We start from the raw sequence: 24,237 nt of genomic DNA, 5'->3' as shown, positions 1-24,237 counted from the left end.
GTTTGGAGAAATGCTGGATTCCTCATGTCTGAGCTCCCTTTAACATTTCAGATCCTTCAACTGCCTTGAAGATAACTGCTCAGTTGTCCTCTGAATCTCCCAAATCATAATGCATAAAACAATGCATTAAGGCCAGAGTAGAGGATCTGGGGCCACATGGGCTGGTTTAAATATTGACTCTGTGACTTGCTAGCTGAAGGTTACTAAGGATCTTACTTCAACTTACTCTGTTTTAGCTACATGGGGATAACCACATTGCTTATAGGCTGTTATGAGGATTAAATAGGTTAACATTTGTAAAAAGACAAGGCACTTAGTACACCACCTGATTTGTGGTAGGTGTTACACACTTGTTTGATAAATGAAGGAACTTCTCATGCACATGGCCAGGTCTCTTGAAAGACCCACCTTAGCTGCTTCTCCACTGCCCCATCTCCTTTCCCTCTACTTCCACATCTTGATAGCAGTCAACTGGTAGTCGACGGTCATCCCTCTGAGGTATGGAATTTCCCCCATGGTACTAGTGAAGAAAATAAACCAGATGTGATAACTTAAAAAAATCCCACAAAATTACATGGGCTTAACATAACAGAAGTCACATTTTTCACTTGGGGGTAGGGATGGGTAGGTGGACAGCTCTCCACCAAAGATTTTTTGTCCCCTTACTGCACATATTGTGCAAATATTTGGCTAAGAAGCTGATGCCCATGAGGGACAACATTTGCCAGCCCATCTTGCATGGGTGAATTCATGCAACTGAGTCTCAGCCAGTAGAATATGGACAGAACAATGCATATTCTTCCAGGATTGGCCCATAAAAGTGTTCCTATTGATCCTCCACTCTGGCCTTGACCCCACTAGCTACTAGGTGTTGTTGGAGCTGACTTCAGTGGGTCTTAGAAGCCACTCATGGAAGACAGCCAGGTCTCTGTTAGGCAGGGTACCTGCAAATCTGCCTGACACCTGGTCCCTGCCACTGGTCAGGAACACCCGCTCATGGGGGTTCTTGGCGATTCCTTCCAAAAACCAAAAGTCAACATGAGAAGTCGTCGGTGTCTCCTTCACTGATTGAAACCCATGTGAGCTCATGTCCCTCTACCGCATTAATTTCAGTGAGTTTGCTGGTTTGAGTTTAAGTGCATTTGATCAGAGAAAACAGAGACAAGAATGTTCATATTGATGTAAACTATCACTACATTTTGGAATACTAGTCTGTTATGCCTCTTTTTTTCTCCCCCATTTTGTTAATGTTTAAACATGAGACTTATTTAAAACTATTTAAATTTAAAACTATTTTAAACTATTTTAAAACTATTTTAAAACTTTTAATAGTTTTAAAACTATTTTAATTATTATTTGTGTAATTATTGCATGGTGATTTGTCTGAAAGAATATTTATTCCTGGGCTAGGGAATATATCCCTCCATCCAATGCAGACTTTTAAAAATTACTTTTATTAACAAATACTACCACTCCTGTGATATTCTTATACTCCTATACTCCTATGATATTCTTTTCCACAGGAGACATACAGATGACCAAGATGCTCAACGTCACTCATCATCAGGGAAATGCAAATCAAAACTAAAATGAAATATCACATCACACCTGTCAGAATGGCTGGAATCAACAACACAAGAAACAACAGGTGTTGGCAGGGTGCAACACTGTTGGTGGGAATGCAAACTGGTGCAGCCACTGTGGAATACAATATGGAGGTTTCTCAAAAAAAATAAAAATAGAGGGGTACTTAGGTGGTTCATTGGTTAAGCATCTGACTCTTGATTTCCACTCAAGTCATGATCTCATGGTTGTAAGACTGGGCCTGTGTCGTGCTCTGTGGTGAGCATGGAGCCTGCTTAAGATTCTCTCTTTCTCTCTGCCCCTCTCCCTGCTCATACAGTCTTTCTCTGACTCAAAAAGTAAAGAAAGAAAAAAAGAAAGAGAGAGGGAAGGAAGGAAGGAAGGAAGGAAGGAAGGAAGGAAGGGGGAGGGAGGAAGGAAGGAAGGAAGGAAGGAAGGAAGGAAGGAAGGAGGGAAGGAAGGAAGGAGGGAAGGAAGGAAGAGGGAAGGAAGGAAGAGGGAAGGAAGGAAGGAGGGAAGGGAAGGAAGGAAGGAAGGAGGGAAGGAAGGAAGGAAGGAAGGAAGGAAGGAAGGAAGGAAAGGCAGGAAGGAAGGCAGGACGGAAGGCAGGAAGGAAGGAAGGAAATAAGGGAAGGAAGGAAGGGAAGGAAGGAAGGAAGGAAGGAAGGAAGGAAGGAAGGAAGGGAGAGAGGAAGGAAGGGAGGGAGGAAGGAAGGGAAAGAAGGTAGGAAGGAAGAAAGGAGGGAGGGAAGGAAGGAAGGAAGGAAGGAAGGAAGGAAGGAAGGAATGGAGGGAGGGAGGAAGGAAGGAAAGAAGGGAGGGAGGAAGGAAGAAAGGAGATAAGGAAGGAAGGAAGGGAGAGAGGAAGGTAGGAAGGAAGAAAGGAGGGAAGGAAGGAAGGAAGGAAGGAAGGAAGGAAGGAAGGAAATAAGCAGGGAGGGAAGGAAGGAGGGAAGGAAGGAAGGAAGGAAGGAAGGAAGGAAGGAAGGGAAGGAAGGAATGGAAGGAAGGAATGAAGGAAGGGAGGGAGGGAGGAAGGTGGGAAGGAAGAATGGAGGGAAGGAAGGAAGGAAGGAAGGAGGGAAGGAAGGAAGGGGGGAAGGAAAGAAGGACGGGAGGCAGGACGGAAGGAAAGAAGGAAGGAAGGAAGGAAGGAAAGAAGGAAGGAAAAAGAAAGGGAGAGAGGAAGGAAAGACAGGACATATGATCCAGCAATTCCACTATTGGGTATTTACTAGAAGAAAATGAAAACATGAATTCAAAAAGATATATGCACTCCTATGTTTATTGCAGCATTATTTACAACCACCAAGATAGGGAAACAACTCTAGTGTTCATCCATAGATGAATGGATAAAGAAGTCATGGTACATACAAATGGATTATTACTTAACCATAAAAAGGAATGAAATCTTATCATTTGCTGCATGGATGGACTTAGAAGATATGATGCTAAATAGTCAGAAAAAGACAAATACTGTGTGATTTCACACATATGTGGAATTAAAAAAATAAAACAGACAAACAAACAAGAGACAAAACTCTTAAATACAGAGAACAAACTGGTGGTTGCCAGAGGGGAGGTGGGGGGGTGACGGGTGATCTAAGGAAGGGGGTTGAGATCACACTTATCTGGATGAGCACTGAGTAATGTATAGAATTGTTGAATCATTATACTGTGCACCTGAAAGTAATATAACACTCTGTTAATTATATTTGAATAAAAAAAGACAAAAAGTGTTTTAATGAACACATGAACACTAATGTGACCACCACTCAGATCAATAAATGAAACATCACCGGCATGTCCTATATAACTTGTCCTGGTGTTAATGTCTTCCAGCCAAACCTCGCCAGGGCACAAGTTGGCCTTATGATTCATTTAAGAAGGGGAGAACACATCACAGGGGACAGTGGGGCATCTTACCAAGAGGATGTTAGAAAGAACCTATACTAGGATTTGGCTTATGTTTCGTAATTAGGAGAGTTTAAGGAAGCAGGGCTTTGCTGTGGGCTAGACGCTCCCAGGAGCTGGGTGATTTTCCGGCTGGGCCCCAATAATTCTCATGCAGGAGAAGGAGGATGACTGAGGTAGACAGGCAGCTGGCACCCACTCTGGCCGGGAGAGGGGCACTCAGCAGTTTGTGGCTTGAACACGTTTAGGCGTGATTGCCAAGGGCTCTTGGTTTTACCTTCTTCTTTTCCCAATGTTGATGTTCAAAGGGAGGGCAGCAGTCCAGGTCCTAGAGGTGAAGGAAGAGCAGCTTTTTTCTTTCTCAGGGTTACACACCTCTCCGTACCCCTCTTCCTGGGAGCGAGGATTGTGTCATTGAAAGCACCTTTGTGGGGTGGCTACGTGGCTCCATTGGTTGAACATCCAATTCTTGATTTCTTCTCAGGTCATGATCTCACAATGCTTGGGATCGAGCCCCATGTTGGGCTCTGCACTCTCTCTCTCTCTCTCTCTCAACATAAATAAATAAACTTTAGAAAAGTAACTTTTGTGGCACTGGGAATTAAGGTGTTGGACTTGTCTGCTAGACGGTAGCACATACATTCTTTACTTCACATTCAAATTGAGGGTTCTTTTTTTTCTTCTCCAGGTTAGCATTGAAACAACTGCTTTTGAAACAATTGAAACCTTTGAACAACACAGGTTTGAATTGTGTGGGTCCACTTATTTGTGGATTTCTATTAATAAATATATAAACTTATGATATCAATAAATACAGCCTTAAATGTACTTTCTTTACTTAAATGTACTTAAATGTAAATAAATACCTTAAAGGTACTTTCTCTTCCTTATGATTTTCTTACTAACATTTGCTTTTCTCTACCTTGCTTTATTAGGAATACAGCATATAATACATCTAATACACAAAATAGGTATTAATCAACTTTATATTATCTGTAAGTCCTCTAGACAACAGTAGGCTATCAGTAGTTAAGTTTTGGGGGAATCAAAGTTATACATGGATTTGGAATTGAGCAGGGGGGGTCAGTGGACCTAAATACCACATTTTCAAAGGTCAACTATATACCATTTTCCTCGATTTTTAATTAACCCTAGAATCAAGCACTTAAATATTGGAGAAAACAGTCAGATATATTATCACGACATCTCATTTTCTTAATGATTTTTATAAGTGACCTTTAAAAGAGCTGCCTGTGACTTGCTTTGTGCTTACATTATGGCCTTCAGCCTTTCTCTGACCTCAATTTCATGCTGAGTACATCTAATCTGTGAAGATGTAAAGAGAAATGATGTGTAAAGGGCGATTTCAGCCAATGTCCACAGGAAATTTGCTTAAAAACCATATAAAACATGTTTCCTTTTCCTGACCATATTGGTAGCTAACCCAAACTCCCATGGTCAAAAGATATGCATTATTCTTCCAACTTTGATGTAACTTGCCATAGAGCACCGATTTGCTCTCCCCACAAGGAACATGGGGATACGAGGGCTTCTGGGGATAAATGAGGTGACACCAGAGAACATGCTATGAGTTTTTTTTATATAAATTGCTGTATATTTATAAAACTATTTTACCTTATATTCATAAATTTTACCTATGTCATAGTCTTACAGTTATTATTTTAACTAAGATGAGAATATTCAACCATAGAGTTTTTCGGCAAGTAGCTCAATTTCATTTAGCTTGTGGTAAAGCCAGAGACCAAACTTCTCCTTTTATTTTTATTCTAAACATTTATATTCTGACCACTCTTCTACTGAATTTTTACAGCATGATGTCTCAATGCTTTTCTCCTAAGGAAAGCCATGCCAAATTTTCCTTAAGAGTCTTCATTTGCAAGCTGGCAAAGCATATAACATAAAGGCAAGAAAAACAAAGGCCTACATCCCTATTAGCATCAAGGCCGTGGCTTGTGGTTCCAGAATTATTGCAACCTTGATGGTGAGATCACAACTGAGCAGATCGTCACGATTCAAGTGGGACGGTTTCCTGGAGACTGTTTCCCATGTTGGTACTGTAGCTAGTGATCTCTAACACGGTGCCAGCTTCCCCAGAAGTCCCAACCAACACTGCAACCTGTTCTCCTGTTACTACTTATTACTATTTCAGGACAATCTGACAAAAACTGAAGTGGAAAACCATTAGGCACTAATCAAAACAAGAGAAAAGTACGTATATATTCCAAGCACTGCTCTCAGAAAACATTCATTGTCTGCGGGTCCTCTGAGCCGGCACTTGGCACAAACACAAAGTAGACGAGGCGTTTTTATTTATTCCTTTTTATGTAATCTAAAGACAGATGTGGTGGATGTTATATAAGTAGGAAGAACAAGACAAAAACAGCAGAAATAACAGATATGTAGTAACTTGAATTCAGGAATAGATACATAGAATTGCTGCCAAAGGTATTGTTTCTTGACTTAAAAATTAATGACTCTAGAAAGAGCACTGGGTCTTAAGGTCAAAGAACTGAGATTGAGGCCTATCTCTGCAGTCACTAGATGAGATTTCATTTGTCATCAATAAATGACGATTTTAATATCTGCTCTACCAACTACAGGGTGGTTGTGAGGATCAACTATTATACATTTTTGTGGTGGGAACCTTTCTAATTTTCCTTTTACTTGTATCTTCCTGATATCAGTGATAAACTTTACCTGTGGAATGAAAGAATTAAATTTAAAAATTGCTCAGATTAGCTTCCTGACTCTAAAATTGAGAAAATGCAATACCTTTTGCCTTCCTCATTATCTCAGCACCTACCTCACATAAAACCCTACAGCTGCCAGTTGTGGAGAACCTATTATGTTCCAGGCCCTTCATGTGCAGTGTTATTATCTGCATTTTAATTTTCGTAATTAAGCTACAAACCTTTTCCCCCAGGAAACCACACACACACACACACACACACACACACACACACACCTCAATTTAATAACACTTGTCAAGTATTTATCAAACACTAATTGGGCATCTAATATGTACTAGACACTATGCACCAAAATACTAATATTCCAGAGTAACAAATGGGAAACTGAGATTGAACGCTATAAGCTAAAACTGCTAGTTAGCCCCAGAGGTAGGACTCAAACCTAGGTCCTTCTTATTCCTAGTTTGTGTTAACACACTCTGCCACTCTGCCACCCTTTCTCTAAGGGTCCGATCTAATACAAGTGAGTTGTCTTTAATTTTTCTACTATCCTTTGTTCAGTATAAAGGTAATTGAACAGAATCTCAGGGGCAGGGAGGGAGGAATTATTGTCTGGTTATAGGAACCACAGTCTAAAAACATTTTCTCTAATAAGTAACATATACACACAGCACCTGTTCCGATCCATAATACCTAAAGTCAGATGTTGTCTTGCACTCGAAAAGTGCTACAACTCAAGCAGCTATGGTTTAAGGGAAGAACGAGGTTTAAAGTACAAAATTAGGGCCCTTGTCTTTACTGTCCGTTACCAGCTATATGCCTTTGAAGAAATCAGTTTACTTCTCAGAATCTGGGTCCTACTATCTTCAAAACAGATGATAAATCATTGCATGCCTACCTCACAAAGGCATGTGAAAGCATACTATAAACTATATAAAGAGTTATTGATCCTTGTGGTAGAAGGCATTTCAAGCACTGATTCAAGTTAGCTTGAAGCCGTAACTTGAAACAGGAAAGATTGCTCAAGAAGTAGGTGGAGAAGTAACATAGGGTTTCCATCATAGCCGTCAGGGTTTGGATGCCCATGGAAGGGGCCAGGGTAGTTGGAGCAGAGAGCATTGTTGAGGCTTATGGTTAAGTTCATGAACAGAATCAGCTTGAGGTAGGGGATAGATCAAAAGCAAAGTGCAAGTGGGACACTTGTTGGTAAAGTTCCAAGCCAAAACTATCTTGAGAATGTCAGATCAGAGGCAAGAGCCAGAAGCAAGCAGAGTGAAATTGTTGTGGGGAAACCCAGGTTGACAGGAGCAAGCCCCCAAGTTTCCATGGGGAGTCTGGGCCATGACCTACTGGTCATTTGCATGTGTGTCTTATTTAACGTTAACCACCTGCTCACAGTTGCTACGTGTAGGGGGCAGGGATAAGGGCCACACTGAGTCAAAGAAAGTCAAAAGGTGTGCTCATCTGTGGAAGATTTTCAAGTAGGGAGAACCCTGAAACCCAAGGCTACTGGTTATAAGGGAGCCATGAAGCAAGACACTATAAACATAACAGCAATGCAGTCTTCCAGAAACTTGGGAAAATAGTAATTGGTAATTAATTACCAGAAATTAGTAATTGGTAGTCTTTATCTGATACCAAAATAATTTGAAAGTTCTTATGTCATTTAATGCCATGGACATCTGTTGCTTTTTAGAAAAAGCACACACACGTACAATTCATGTATTTTTATCTTAACCCCTTGTTAGTGATAATAACAAGAGGCCAAATGGTGTATGTTATATTTTTGTTAATCATGAGCAGGAAGCTTAAATTCCTCATGTTATTTTCCACATGTACAGGACGAAGACATCTTTCTATGAATAACTGTGAACAAATACCACATCTTTAGACACAAAAATCTACAGTTGTATGAAAAAAAATTTTAACAGTTTTTGCAAACTCTGACTTCAAAGTACTCATTAAATATGCAAATATGTTTTCTATTTTAAAATAAAATCCCCAATAGATTGCTTAATAAAACCAATTTATTCATTGGAAACAGGTTTCCATATACAAAAAAGGGGTTTGGTTAAATAAGATAGACATTATTTTACTTTCAAATTAAAGAATCTCAGCTTTTTCTCATCTTTTGTAACTTTGTCTTTTAATGCATGACAGTTTTGAAGATTATAGACCAATTATTGTGTACTTATTATCCTTCAAGGAAAAAATAGTAACTTTACAGTAGAGAAGCTTACCAGACATGACTTTCAACAAACAATCCAAGGTGACATAAACTTTGATCTGACAAGTTGAAATCATGTACCATCCCATAGGATGCACTGAGGAGGACATAGCCTCATTTTGTGGTATATTTGCCAAAGATGCATGATATCAGTTAAATTAGGAAGGAACGTGACAAACCCAACTGAGGGACATTCTCAAAAGAAGACATACAAACGGCCAACTGGTATATGAAAAGCTGTTCACCGTCAGTCAACATCAGGGAAGTGCAGATCAAAAACACATCGACACAGCACATGATACCCGTTAGGATTTTTTATCACACACACACAAAAAAGAGTAAGTGTTGGTGAAGATGTAGAAATTGAAACCCTTGTCTGCTGTTGGTAGGAATGGTACAGCCACTGTAGGAAATATCATGGCGGTTCCTAACAAATGCTACATAATTCAAGCAATCTGTCTTCTGGATATTTACCCAAAAGAATTGAAATGGGGATCTCATCGGTGAAGGCACTGTGGAAAGCAGTACGAAGGTCCCTCATAACTCAAAAATGGAACCACCCCATGCTCCAGCATGGATCCAGCATTTGAAAGGTTTTTGTGAACAAAGGTTTTAAAAGATCCCACTTTCTGTCTTTTCTCAGACAATTAGTTGTATGTCTTTCAAACATTGTTGAAGTAGTTGCAACAGGGTTTTCAATATACATTTGAGAGGAACGTTACTTTCGCTAACCCTTCCTACATCACAGGAAGCACAGGTGTCCTGTAACAGCACCTCACTCCTGCTCTCTGTCCCTCTACCATTGCTGTTAATTCTTTCATTCCATAACCTATAATAACCCAGTGCATTGTCGCAGTATTATTTTGAAAAAGGCTGTCAGATCAATATATTTTTTAAGAACAAGTACAATTTTTAAAAAGAATGAGTAAAATAGATTTAATTTTACCCTCATTGATTCCTTCTTTAATGCTCGTTCTTTCTTTATGTAGATGCACGTTTCTGACCTCGTCGTTTTCCTTTTCTGTAAAGAATTTCCTTTAACCTGTCTTGCAAGTGAGCTTCACAATAGACAAATTTCTTCAGATCTGCCAGAGAAAGTCTTCCTCACTTTTCAAGAATAATTTTGTGGGATATAGAATTCTAGGTTGTGCGACTTTTTATCAACACTTTAAATATTTCCTTTCCACACTTTTCTTGCTTGTGAAGTTTCTGAAAAGAAACTCATTACAATCCTTGTCCTTGTTTCTTACAGGTAAGGTGTTTCCTTTTTCCTCTCCTCTAGATTTTCTCAAGATTTTTGTTTGTTTGTTTGTTTGTTTTCTTTTCTTTTTGTTTGAATATGATATGCCTAGGAGTATGTTCATCCTGCTTGGTATTCTCTGAGATTCCTGGATCTGTGGTTTGGGGTTTATCTTTAATTTTGGAAAATTCTCATCCAGTCATTATCACCTCATTTATTCTGCTCCTTTCTCTCATTCTTCTTCTGGTATTCCTGTCATACTTGTGTTAGACCTTTTGTAACTGGTCCACAGTTCTTGGATACTCTGCTCCATTTTTTTCCTGTTGATTTTTCTCTTTGCTTTTCAGTTTGGGAAGTTTCTATTGACATATCTTCAAGCCAATTGAGTTTTTCTTTGGCTGTTTCCAGTCTATGAAAGGCATTCTTCATTGCTATTACCATGTTTTTTAAATTATTATTTCTATCATTTTTTATTTTTTTCTTTTAATTTCTACCTCGCTAGTTACATTACCTGTCTTTGCATTTTGTCTACTTTTCCCATTAGAACACTTGGTATAATAATCATAGCTGTCTTGAGTTCCTAGTCTAATTTTTGCAAAACCTCTGGAAAATCTGGGTCTGGGTCTGACGCTCACTTGTTTCTTCAGACTGGGTTTGTCACCTTTTAGCCTGCCTTGTAATTTGATGCTGAAAGCTGGCCATGATGTATATAGTAAAAGGAGTTGAGGTAAATAGACCATTACTGTGAGGACTTATGTGTGTCTGGCTAGGAGTCAGGCTGTGTTTAGTACTTTCTATAGCTGTAGGTGTGGAAGCTAAAGTTTTCTCTAGTTTCCCCATGTTTATCTCCCCTAATGTCTTAGGGTTTCTTTGGAATCCCTAGGTAGGGTCTGAGTCTCACAGCTCTTTCTGATGTCATGTCCCCATGGGAGCCCTATTGCTGTGGCAAGGTGAAAGTAGGGAGTAAACATTCCACAGTACTGTGCTTACACCTCCGCCTTTGTGTGAGCCTGTTCTCCTTGGCTTCGAGTTTCAAATGTGTTTCTCAGCAATTTTCTCACCCCTAGGTGAGACAGGAAGGCTGGAGTTGGTATTTCCTTCCCAAAGGGGTTTGGCTGTGGTAAAGGAGTTTTCCTTGAGGGCAGATGGAGAACAGAATATGCTGGGTATACTTTACTGGTTGCTTTTACCAGATGTCTTTCAAATGGTTCCTAACCTGTCTTTCTACTGGAAGTGTGAGGAGATTGTCCTCCAATCTTCACCTTGAGTCCCTGGTAGAAATCCCAGAGGCAAAACTCATGAAGTTGTAGGGGCCCTTGTAAGACTGGTGCCTCAGAGGAGTAATCCTGACATCTGTTGTCATGCTTTCTCAAGGATTATAAAGACTTAAAAATTTTTTTTTCCTAACACTCATTTATTTTTGAGAGACAGAGTGTGAGCAGGGGAGGGGCAGAGAGAGAGACGGAGACACAGAACCCAAAGCAGGCTCCAGGCTCCATCCTGTCAACACAGAGCTGGACACGGGGCTCAAACTCACAGACAGTGAGTTCATGAGCTGAGCCAAAATCAGATGCTTAATGGCCTGAGCCACCCAGGCGCCCCTCAAGGATTACAGAGAACTTTTTAAAGGCATTAGCTATATAGAAGCTTTTGTTCTAGCCATATAAAATTATTGTTATAGAAAGTATGAATATAATGACGTATGGCCCCGAGTATGTCTCCTGATATCCATGACTTTGTCTAATTAGACTTTGTCTAATTCTCTGACATTAAGTCAGGGATGGCTTTATCTGATTCATACAATATGGAGGCAGTTTGTGGCTTTAAAGGGGAGGTTATCAAAGGCATTGCTGCTTCTACTTTGGCCTGTTGGGTTGTTTTCTCTGGAGAATCCAGTCACCATCTTAGAGAGAGTCCATGTGCGGAGGACTAAAGCCTCCACAACAACCAGCACCAACTTTGCAGTGCCATTTAAACTTTCAGATGATTGTAGCCTCAGTTGATGTGTAACTACAGACACTCAAGACAACCCAGGACTTGAGCTGTGGAAATGGTGGGAGACAACAAATGACTATTGTCATTCTGAGCAATTGGATATGTAGCAACAGGTAAGGAATACAACATCTCCTGTCACAAGGAAGGAACCAGCATCTCTGAAAGTTACCACACACACAATTTACCAATAGTGAAACGACAGATTTGGCATTAGAAGACCTGAGCTTAAGTGCTGACTCTTCTATTAGAAGGGTGACTTTAGGCAAGTAATTTAACTATTTAACTTCTTCTAAGATCTCTGATTGCAAATGAATTTAGATGTGGTTACTTATGCCCAGAACATGCCCCTTCCTCCCCACCTAATAAATGCCTACCTTTATTTAAAGAAACTCCCTGAAGTGCTGTGAGGCTTTGCCACATCTGTCTTCCTTCATAAGATACACTGAGCTACTCGTGTCACAGAACTGGCCCTACTCATTTAGTGGCTGTTTCCCATTACGTTGGAGCAAACTATGTGTGTTTCTATCTTATTTCTTGCTATGAAATATACTTCATGAGGCAAGTACCACATTTAATTTCACTTTACTTGCAGTGTTTATACACCTGCTGGTGCAAAACAGATGCTGAATACCAGTTTGTGTAAATGTATGAATGTTTTCCTTCCAACAAAGAAATAAAACAGAAAGGCAAGTGCTATTGTTACCCTAATTATTTTCATTATTATTATTGTTAGTTAGGAAATGTCTTTTATCAAGAAGCATTGCTCTTTAGTTCCCTTTTAAGTCTGAAGTAAATTAAGAATTATGCTTACACTATAGGAGTTTTTAAGAGATAATCTTGTTGAGACAATGACACTTCCTTTAGCACAAAAGGATGGATCATTTTCTAATTCGTATTTGAAGCATGACCATTTTCTATAATTAGATGTTCATGCCAACTCCCTCATTTAGGCCTATACATATTGGTGCTTTTATATAGTGGGATATATTTGTCTTTTTGGTTCCTTTCTACAGACTCGAATCCCTTAACAAACATCAAACATCTCCTATGCTCTGAAGTAACTTAGTTGGCACTGTATTAATTTGCTTGGGCAGCCATGACAAAATGTCATAGACCGAGTGACTTAAATAACAGAGTTTCATTTTTTCACAGGTCCAGAGGCTGCAAGTGTGAGAGGAGGGTGCAGCATGGTCAGTTTCTGGTGAGGGCTCTCTTTCTGGCTTGCAGACATCCACCTCTCACTGTGTCCTCCCATGGTGGAGACAGAGTGGGCCAGTGTCTCTTCTTATAGGGACACTAATCCTATCAGATCTGGGCCCCCACCCTTACGACCTCATTTAACTTTAATTACTTCATCACAGGCCCTCATATCCACATACAGTCACACTGGATATTAGGATTCCAACATATGAATTTGGGGTGACGCATACATTCGGTCTATAACATTGTGCTCCTGCCCCTCCAAATCAATGTCTTTATTGCATGCAAAATACATTTATTCACTCCAACAGCCCCAAAGTCTTACCTCATTCTACCATCAACTTTAAGTTTTTATTTAAATTCCATTTAGTTAACATACAGTGTAGTACTAGTTTCAGGTGTACAATTTAGTGATTCAACATTTACGTGTAATACCTGGTGCTCATCACAACATGTACTCTCCTCTACCCCCATCACCTACACCTCCTCTCTGGTAACCATCAGGATGTTCTCTACACTTAAGAGTCTGTTTCTTGGTTTGCCTCCCTCTCTCTCTCTCTTTTTTCCCCTCTGCTCTTCTGTTTTGTTTATTAAATTCCACATATAAGTAAAATCGTATGGTATTTGTCTTTCTTTGACCGATTTATTTTGCTTGGGATAATACTCTCTAGCTCCATCCACATTGTTGCAAATGGTAATGTTCCATTCTTTTCAAAGGCTGAGATAGATATAGATATAGATAATTGTGTCTTTATCCATTCATCAGTCAATGAACACTTGGGCCATTTCCATAATTTGGCTATTGTATATAATACTGCTTTAAACATTGAGGTGCATGTATCCCTTTGAATTAGCATTTTCGTATTCTTTGGGTAAATACCTAGTAGTGCAATTGCTGTATCAACCTTAAAGTATAAAGTCTAAGTCTCAGCAAATGTCATCTAATTCAGATATGGGTAAGACTTGAGGTATGATTTATCCTGAGGCAAAATTTCTCTCCAGCTGTGAACCTGTAAAATCAGAGAATTACGTACTTCTAAAATATAATAGTGGGGGGATCAGACATAGGTTAGATATTCCCATTATAAAAAGGAGAAAATGGAGAAATACAAGTGTGATAGGTCTCAAGCAAGTTCAAAACATAACAAGGAAAACTGCATTATATCTCAACTCTTGAGAACAATCCTATTTGGTTGATTCCCTGCCTTTGTGACTCCCTGCGGTGGTGATCCTGCCTTCTGGATCCACTGGGGCAGGGGTTATACCCTTATAGTTCTGTCAGGTGTGGGTCTTACACCCATGGATTTGCCAGGCAGGGATCCTACCCTTAAGGCTCTGGACAGTTTCACTCTCAAATTTCAGGTGGCCCCAGCAGTGGCCACAGCCTTTGAAGCCCAGGAGGTAGCCTGATGAACTCTGAGTCAACTTCAGGGTTATTCTTCTATTTTCTTAAATATTAGCACATATTCACAGCTGAATAGCTTTATTGCCCTGTCCTGTAGAATCTAAGAAGTCCAACAGCCTTCCTTCATTTTGTCCCATCTTCGTTTTCTTCAGTTAAAACTGGCACTAATTCTGCTCATATAATCCCATTTTCATTCCAGATTTCTGCTGATGTGGCTGATTACATTTGTGGTTCAATCGTACCCTTAATGTTCTCTTTAGAACACAATTTCTCTCTCCCTCCCTCTCTCTCTCTCCCCCTCTCTGTGTCTCTTTTTCTGCAATACAGATAAGTTGAGAATATTCTACATCTCCAAATTCTGGTTCCTTTTTGCTTAATAATTCCTTTAATTCATGTCTTTCCCTTTGCTTTTACTGTAAGTGGTCAGAAGGACCTAGGACACACCTTCAACATTTTGCTTAGAAAACTTCTCAGCTAAATATTCAATTTTACCATTCACAAATTCTATCTTCCACCCCGCCACCAAAAGCAGAACATAATTTAGCCAAGTTCTTTGCCACTTTAATCACAAGGATTACCTTTCTCCATTTCCCAATAGCCATTCCTGATTTACATCTGAGACTCATCAGAATGCCCTTTAATGTTCCTACTTCCAGCAACATTCTGTTCATGATTATTTATATGTTCTCCAAGAACATGGACGCTTTCTCTCCAGCTCTCTTTTACCTTCTGAGGTGTCGAAGAATTGTCTTTAACATCCATATTTCTACTGTCTCTTCATGGCAATATAGGTTTTTTTCTTGTATACATCTCAAAAATCCTCCAGGCTTAATCTGTTACCCAGTTCAAAAGCCATTTGCTTCAATGAAGTACCCCACATCATGGTAGCAAATAGAAAAATACAGCAAACACTGGGGATGGGAGAGAATCTGATTTCCAACGTTATGATATGATTAGATTGAAACACTCAATTTCCAACAAAAACAATGACAAAAATACAAAGCACACACAAAAAACTGAAAAGTGTGTTCATACAAAGGAAAAAAACAACAATAGAAACTATCTCTGAGAAAGACCAGCTGGCAGACATACTTGAGAAAGACTTTAAAACTACCGTCTCAAAATCTCAAAGTACTAAAAGAAGACATGGAGAAAGTTGAGATAACAGTGTATGAACACAATGGAAATATCAATAAAGAGGCAGAAAACTGGAAAAGAAACCTATAATAAATTTTGAAGTTGAAAATTACAATAACTGAAATGAAAAATTCTTTAGAGGGATTCAAAGACAGATTTGAATGGATAGAAGAAAGAATCAACAAACTTATAGGTAAGACAGTGGGAAACATCAAGTCTGAGGAACAGAAAGAAAAAAAAGACTGCAGAAAAGCAAATAGAACTTAGGGACCTGTGGGAGAACATCAGCCAGACCAATATGTGTGTCGTGGGAGTCCCAGAAGGAGAAGCGAGAATATTTGAAGAAATAATGGCTGAAAACTTCCCCAAATTGATGAAAGATATGAATATAAATATGAAAGAAGCTCAACTAATTCTATTAGGATGAACTCAAAGAGAGTCACATGGAGACATATAACCAAACTGTTGAAAGAGAGAGAATCTTGAAAGCAGCCAGAGAGAAGTGATTTGTCACATACAAGGTATCCTCAATAAGATTATCATAGATTTCTCATCAGAAACGTTGGAGACCAGAAGGTAGTGGGCTGGTATATTCAAAGTGCTAAAAGAAAAAAAGGCAACCCCAAATCCTATATACAACAAGTTTACCCTTAAAAGTAATGGAGAAGTTAAGACTTCTCAGATAAACAAAAGCTGAGGGAGTTCAGGACCACTAGATCTGCAAAAAATGCTCAAGGGAGTTCTGTAGCACCCTAGACAGTCACTTGAAAACATATTGAGAAATAATGATCACAGTAGAGGTAGATACATGGTCACTGGGTGGTAGAACTTAGGGACAGGCTGAAGGTGTCCTCAGCATCTCTGGTTGAGACTTGGGAGGGCAGATCAGACAGTTGGTTCTTCTCATTACTGTGCTGCCCTAGACTCAAGCCTGGGAAGGGAAGGCCACACCAACTTCATTTTCCTGTTTTGCTTTTCTCAGGTTCTCACTTTTCCTTCCTTCCTTCCTCTCCCCTCTCCTTTTAACCTACCCTCCTGTCCACCTCCACTTCTTCCCTACCAAGCTGATTTTTTCTTTTGTGCAGCCTTAAACCTGTGGATGGTTGTTCCTATATGGCTTGGGGAGGAGATTGTAAAAGGCCACTGTTACATGAATGATTTCTTAAGCTAAAGTATCCCTAAACATCAACTTTAAAAGCAGCTGAATTCATATGTTGAAGGAAATGACATATTGCCAAAACACGTGTTTTGATTAGATGACATGAATCCCAGGAGCATATGGGAGCCAGAGGCACAGTTACAACTCTAAAACAATTCAAGGGGGGTTTCAATGACCAGGACAAGGTTAGACGGATCTTGAATCACTAGTTCAAGATTACACAGAAAAGGTTAAATATTGTTTGTTTAAATATACTATTTGATAGTACTGCTTCTGTTTAAAAGCAATTTTTTATAAAATTTTATTAATTTGTTTAAGTACATGGAGAATTCTTTATTTTAAATCTGATTCCTAAGGTTTAGACCGCGGAGCCCTCCCCCGGGATTCAATTTCTTCTTAGTAACAGTGTGTATTAGCAGCGTTCTCAGGCAGGAGGAAATCGCTGTTCTCGCCCCAAAACTGCCAGCTCTAACTTACCAGTTTCCAACATAACAGTTTTAATTCTTTCCCTGAAAAACCACTCCTGGTATGGCACTGAGGATGCAAGTATTAAGAATAAAGAGAAATAACTAAAGAGCAGGATTTATTTTCCCTTGGTCCATATAGAGATTAGAGATATTGAGGATGCTGCCTCTGGAGTCAAGCTACTAAATTTTCTGTGCCTCAGTTTCCATATTTGAAACAACTCTATTGTTGTTAGGAGAGTGAAATGAGATCTTACCTGCATATCGCTTAGCCTGGTTGCTATATTATAGTAGGTATGCCATTAACCATACAGCCAGATTTATTAGGGTTATCTCCATTGGTCTTTGCCTGATGATTGTTTCTAAATTAAATGAAAAAAAAAGCATATCTGAACACTTGTTTATACAAATCTTGTATATCATGTTTTGTTTAGTACTGAAAGTAAAGTGTCCTTATAAACTAAACTACAAGACCCATACTGCCATGTAAATTATATGACACTTTTTTAGGAAATTTTAAAACAAAATACTCCCTAATTGTTAAACTGATTTCGTTGTGGTTGGGAACTGTAGGCAGCTTGTGCTACATTTCATTACTAATGAATAGTTCAAACAAATATTAGTCAGTGAGCCCCAAAGGAGAAGGAGACTGATCTAAAAAAAAAAAAAAAGGAAGAAAGAAATACAATATTTAATTCTTAATCTAGAATTTACTTTCTGCAGGATGACTTTTTCTTTTATTGTCCTCTGATCCTTGTGCTCACACAGTGGTGAACGAGTTGGAAATTTGTGAGCTAACCATAAAATGTATACTGTTTAACTTCTTTTGCAAAGTATTTGCATAATTCTGACATTTTTATGACCCTATTAAGTTGGTGACTTGACTCACCTGGCCACAATTTCTTAGGAAAACTATTGTAAGCTTTCTGCTTGGTGATTTGATTGGGCATGTAACAATTTAATAAGTTTTGTTTTCTTTTCTTTTGGTAAGAGAGTGTCCACAGAGGAATAGTATAAACTTTTCAAGGTAAAGAATACTTATGAGCTGACAAAAACCAATGCTGCCTGTGCCAAGATGTTACACTAACAGAAATTCTTACGATTTGTGTAAATGGTAGAGGCTATGTTTGTTTGAAAAGCTGGTTATATGCACACGTAATTGGTGTGTACTTTAAAGTAATGACTTACAGGTTGACTGTCAACTTATCCAAATACTGAAAGACTCTTCATTCTTAATTTATCTTGACTTTTAGGCTTAGTTTGGAAAAGCTAAGAAATTAGCAAAAATTATATTTTTTTATGGTTTCCTGAAAGCAAATCAAATGTGCTACAAAAATTAGCACCACCTGGTAATGCAGAACAAAATTTAAAATATTTTTTATTGATATTAATAATTTATAATTTCCACATTAATCTAAATAATTAAATAGAGCCTGAAAACTAAAAACATAGAATAAAATAAAATAATGAAAAGATAAATTCCCACAGACATGCAAACGTTTCTAAATTGTTACCTGTTCAGATTTATATAAACAAAACATCTGGACATCTGGCTTGAAAAGCTTTTCAACTCTATATTTGTGTTAGGTACACAGTATTTTTTTTTAAGTTCCGGATTGTAAATGGTTTATCCTTTAATCTTGTTGAAAGAGACGTTGCACTAAAAAAATGTACCAGGAATAAATATGAAATTCAGCTGATTGTAGCATTTTGGTAGATTTCATTTCATGTTAGGAACCACATCCATAATACAGTGTGAGTAACATAGCAAGATGTAAAGCAGTATATCCAGGCTCATGTTATTTCTGGTAATAGTCTGTCTCTCCATTCATGTCCATATATCAATTCTGTGATTTACAAAACAAATTTAGAACAGTTGTTTCATGGGTGAGATTATATGGAATGTATTTTGTATTCTGTATATTTCTCTATTTTTGAGGATATTTTATTTTGTATTTCCAGTTTAGACATCTTCACTAAGCTGCTGGCACGTGTTTTCCTGTCCTGGCATTGCATAATTCATTATTTGCCCAACTTGGAAACCCCATTAAAGGTTCCAAGAGTTGGAACCCTTTGTTCATTTGTATCTTGTTATCTAATCTTAGAGCACTGTGACCTGTTTAAGGATTTAAACCTCCTCACCTGCTTATTAGCTTTCATAAGTCAGGTTTAAGAGTTGACATATAACCTTGATTCCTCTAAATAAAATATTAGATATTATTTCATATAAATTACTTTGATTTGGGCCAATAATATTCAAGAACTATTTTTTTCTGTTAAATTCATTATCATATTTAGTCCTTATAAAACAAAGAAGAGGCAGTTTGAGACAAATTTTATTTTATATGTATTCCTAGGATAGAAATAGTAATAACAACCTAAGATGTAACTTTTGATAAACATAAATTAGATATAATCAACACTATGCAGGATAAAAAATGCTAAAATGTGCCAATATCAATGGAATTAATATACCATTTATTGAGCACTTCCTATGTGCCAGATGGTATACATATTTTATGTCATTCAATCCTGAAACAGTAATTTATTAGGCACTGTATTTTGCAGATAAGGAAGCAAACAAAGAGAGTGTTACTTGTCTGTGGTCTCACAGTAGTAAGTGCAAGCGTGGAGACTCAGTTCTGATTGCAGAACCAGAACTCATGTCACTGTGACACCATGTGCCCAAGGATCTTGGTAGAATATGCAAAATAAATAAAAATGTCAATGAAGGTATTTTTTTCTGACTATAACTCACAGCTAAGTATTATATTTGAAATGAATGTGTTATCTTTTTAAAAAGTCCTTTGTGATTTATTTCCTTCACTACAGAGCCCAGATGGTGGCATCAGAGCTTTAAAAAGCCTGCCCTACAAGGAAGATAAATCCCAGGTCTGTAGGAGGAGAGCAAGGTGCCATTGTGCTAGTTCATTCACATAATTGCAAGACTGCTTTGTTCACTTTTTCATTCTTGACATTAAAACAACTGATATTCACCAGGTCAAAGAGAATTACAGCATAAATCAATTTTCTGTTTTAGACAAGGCTTTAACTTTGACTTTCTAATAGAAAACCAAGAAAAATGTAACTCTTAACACTCCAGAATGTAGTACATTATGCTAACCAGCAAAACTATTCTTTTGTGATGTTCTCAGGGAAAGGCAGTAAATTAGAATTAAGATCACCATCTGGTGTGAGTTGGATTAGAGTTGTATCTGTTGAGGGCGTCTGGGTGGCTCAGTCAGTTGAGTGTCTGACCTCAACTTAGGTCATGATCTTGCAGTTCGTGAGTTTGAGTCCCATGTCAGGCTCTCTGCTGTCAGCTCAGAGACCACTCTGCTTTGGATCCTCTGTCCCCCTTTGCCTCTGCCCCTCCTCTGCTTGTGCTCTCTCTCTCAAAAATAAATAATAGACATTTTAAAAAAATTATATTTGTTGAGTGAGTGAAATAAAGTATAAAAATATTCTTTGTCATTTTATTACATAGAAAGATTATGAAGTTTGGTCAGCAAGATTTTTTTTCACTTTTGAGATACTAATATAGACAAAGATAACCCAAAGATCAGAATTTAGAATATATCAGAACTTGAGTTTCTCTTTCCCTATCAAAGGCAGTAAACAATTCTTAGTTTCTAGGTGCTGTCTGCACTAAGGCATCCTCCAAGCTGGTAGTGAGGCTGAGGAACTCACCAGGGTAAAATGGTGGCCCGGTGTTGACTTGTGGGCAATGACTGGTCATATTACAGTGGGCAGACTGACTTACTCTCCAGAGAGCTAATTAAATTAAGAGGCCGTATCACATCAAATGTAATACAACTTGGAAGAGATAAGTTCTAGTTGCTTAGAGAAAAGCATAGTAACTGGACTAGAGCTGAGTCTTGAACCTCAAGTCTGAGAAATGGCACGCAGATCCAGAATTATTATCAAGGATATCAGCCTTGATTACTACTCCATCCCCAACATTTGGCATAACACTTGGCACATAGTAGGCACTCCCAAACTATTTTTAAAAAATAATGAATAAATAAACAAATAAATGGCTTCAATGAATGACTTCATTTAAATTTTGCTCCTAAGAATAGGACCTTGAGATTCTACCTTTTTGAGAAAAGGTACAGGAAAAAAAGTAGATAAGGATTTCAGAGAAATGATTATGTGTTCCGTGCAACATAACCCTCATATCAAATTTTGAAATAACAAAAAAATCTAAAAATTATAGTAAATGAAAAACATACTTCATGGCATTATGTAGAATTCTACATATGGGAACGCTGAGAAATTTCAACCAGATTTATCCTAACTGTAATCCTGTGTAGAACTGAAACCTATCTGCATTCATGTTCTGCCTGTGATTTTTTTAGCTGCCAATGGAAGCAATGCAGATAAATCTTTATTTTCTTTCATAGAGAGTTTAAACAATTTAACGTCATTCTACTTTTCTCCAGACTGTTTCCAGGTTTCCTCAACCATTCCTAGAATGGTATAGCTCCTAGCACCCCCACCACCCTGGTTGTCACCCTCAGGATAGACCAGGTCATTAGTATCCTGCATAAAGTTTAGAGCTGAAGGCCCCAGAACTCTAGATATAAGTGGATCTATTTGTGTTTGTTGGTTGGTTTGTTTGTTTGTTTTTCCCCCATTTGCTCTGGTCCTCTCCCTTTTCTCTATGCTGATACTCTCTCTGCCAAGAATACTCTCCTCCTTGCCCTCTTCCTGTATGTAGCTCAGGGTTTTCTCTGGGGACCCTTCAGTAATCAGGATTAATTCAAGCCCCCTTATACACTTCATGGCTCCCTGTACTTATCTTTTTATTACACTTGTCATCATAGAAAATTTACTTATTTGCAGTTGTGATTATTTGATTAGTATATATTTTTCCCACTAGACAGTAAAATGTGTGAGGGAAGGGATCATAATTGATTTTGTTCATACTTGCTATATTGTGGCTAGTATGGTAACCAATACAGAAGCAATAAACACTCATTATTCGTTAGTTTAACTAATAATCTGGTAACTAAACTTCTGATACCATAACTTAAGGTGAAATTTGCTTTCCTTTTCCCCAAGCATTATTGATTTATTTTTAGTATGGTTTCCCTAAAAGTAACAGTGGGATTTTCACGAGTTTTTTTTTTTTTTCTTTTTAATGTAACTGAAATCACACAGTCCATTAAATGGTGAGCTAGAATCCCAACCAAATCTGGAAGATTCTGGAGCTCTTATTTCACACTGTTCAGATAAAGAGTCTTCCTCTTGAGAAGGAAGGACTCCAGGTACTACTGTAGATAGTTGATGAAATCTCTGGTAGTAGATACAGTTTTCCCCAATAAGCCCTGTGTGTATCTTTCTCATGTATATGCACATGAAACCCTAAAGTCAATAAGTAGGACTCAAAACGCTTCTGTGATGAGCTTGTCAGCTGTGGTAGGCTGCGATCACTTGCAAACTCAGGCTAGGGGACCACAGGGGATGCCTGTCACACTGCTACAGGCCCCTATTCCAGACAAATATCAAGTGAGATGGCAGGAAAGGAGACAGGCTCTCCCTGTGAGACAGCATGTGGCAGCTGCCTAGGGTACAGCTCGTCAGTGTACAAACAATCATGCCAGGTTTCATTTTTATTTCTATTTTTTATTTTTTTAATTTTTTAATTTATTTTTGAGAGAGAGAGGGACATAGCATCAGTGGGGAGGGGGGGACAGAGAGAGGGGGAGACACAGAATCCGAAGCAGGCTCCAGGCTCTGAGCCGTCAGCAGAGAGCCCAATGTGGGGCTCGAACTCACAAACCATGAGATCATGACCTGAGCCAAAGTCAGATGCTTAACTGAGCCACCCAGGTGCCCCAGGTTTCATTTTTATACCATGGCACTGAAGTATAAATATTCTTTTTATCACCCTCTGCTAACAGTCTGTTAATAGACATTTACATTTAATAGGTTGTCAATAGATTCCTAATGTCTCACAGTTCGAAATGTTGGCTCCCACACAAGTATATTTAATGCTGTCTTGTCTCTATTTAATGCCCAGTCTCTTTCAGGCCCTCTGGCTTGGTATTTATCTTCCAACTGCTAGAGTGAGGCTATTTTCTGGCTCAGGATATACATACCCAGCTGTTTTTGTTTGAAATCTAGAACAGCTTAGTGGGCCTAAACCAGTTGTACTATTTACACCCAGGCAAGGAGAGTCCTCTATTGTCAGACAGAATATTTACTGATAACAGATGTGTGTCTCCTTCCCTCCGCCAGGAAGATAGTGCCAATGGCTGAATTTCCCAATGAGAATGATTTATGATGAGGGCTTACATTGATCTGGTTTCATTTCTGCAATTTATGGAACAAGATAATCTCCCTGCCTCTTTCTGCTGTAACTCTTGAGGTGTTCCTGAATTTCCATTATTGCAGTGCTGCTGACATATTAAGAAGAATGCTGGTAGGACTCACTCTCAGAATTCCATCATTTCATGGATGGAAGGGCCTGTCATCAGAACATACCCAAGTCATCATGTAGGAGTTACAGCTAATATCTAGTCCTCTTTGTCCCTAGAAACAAAAATTATCTCATGTCTGTGCAGTGGAGGGAGCAGCACCTCTCCTGGCCTTTTGCACTACACCAGCTTGGAGGGGTGGCAGAGGGGGAGGGTAGGGGGCAGAATCTCTAGTTCTGGGGAGGGCATGGCAGTAGGGTATTTGTACAGCTCTGTGAACTGAGGTCAGTGCTGGGGAACACTGCAGGGGTCCTAGGGGAGTGTGCTGGACATTCAGTGGCAAAGGCCATTGGGGTCTTTGGTGGTAAAGGCTTCTGAGGTCCTCTTATCTTCCTTTTTCTCCAAGGGAGCAAGAGCTAAGCTGAGGGGAGCCCTCTTGGCATCGGGTCAGGCATACAGCACTCAGAGGGGCAGCGGAGCTAGAGAAAGGGGTACGTTTAGCTGCTGTGGCACCTGGGACATGGGACACAGGAACAGCAGCTGCAGTGGTGGAGCTGTTGTGTGAGGTTTGAGAGTGTGTAGACCACCACTGAGCCTCTGGGGCTCACCAGCTGGGCTCAGGTTTGGGGCTGGGGGTGAGATGTAGCAGTAGCATGAGCCTAGGAATGAGGACACGGCAGTGACTTGGGCCCAGGGTTCAAAGTGCAGCCACAGTAAGGCCCCAGGGATGGCAGGTCAAAAGCCTGACTTAGGGCCCAGGGGTAGGGCAGCAGCAC

The 24,237-nt window shown here is 39.0% G+C and overlaps 1 long non-coding RNA gene across 1 annotated transcript; it reads right to left on the bottom strand.

The window, feature by feature from the left end:
* Positions 1–347: 347 nt before the first annotated feature.
* Positions 348–23,423, bottom strand: LOC122215194. Its single transcript, XR_006200306.1, has 3 exons — positions 23,340–23,423; positions 17,294–17,398; positions 348–520 (listed from the first exon to the last, which is right to left on the bottom strand). It is a non-coding gene; the product is annotated as an uncharacterized LOC122215194 (long non-coding RNA).
* Between the last annotated feature and the right edge of the window lie 814 nt (positions 23,424–24,237).

Source organism: Panthera leo, chromosome A3 (genome assembly GCF_018350215.1).
Source record: "Panthera leo isolate Ple1 chromosome A3, P.leo_Ple1_pat1.1, whole genome shotgun sequence".
In the NCBI taxonomy this organism is placed as follows: Eukaryota; Metazoa; Chordata; class Mammalia; order Carnivora; family Felidae; genus Panthera; species Panthera leo.
The sequence above is the reverse complement of the archived record's forward strand: the minus strand, read 5'-3'. Positions and strand labels throughout refer to the sequence as shown.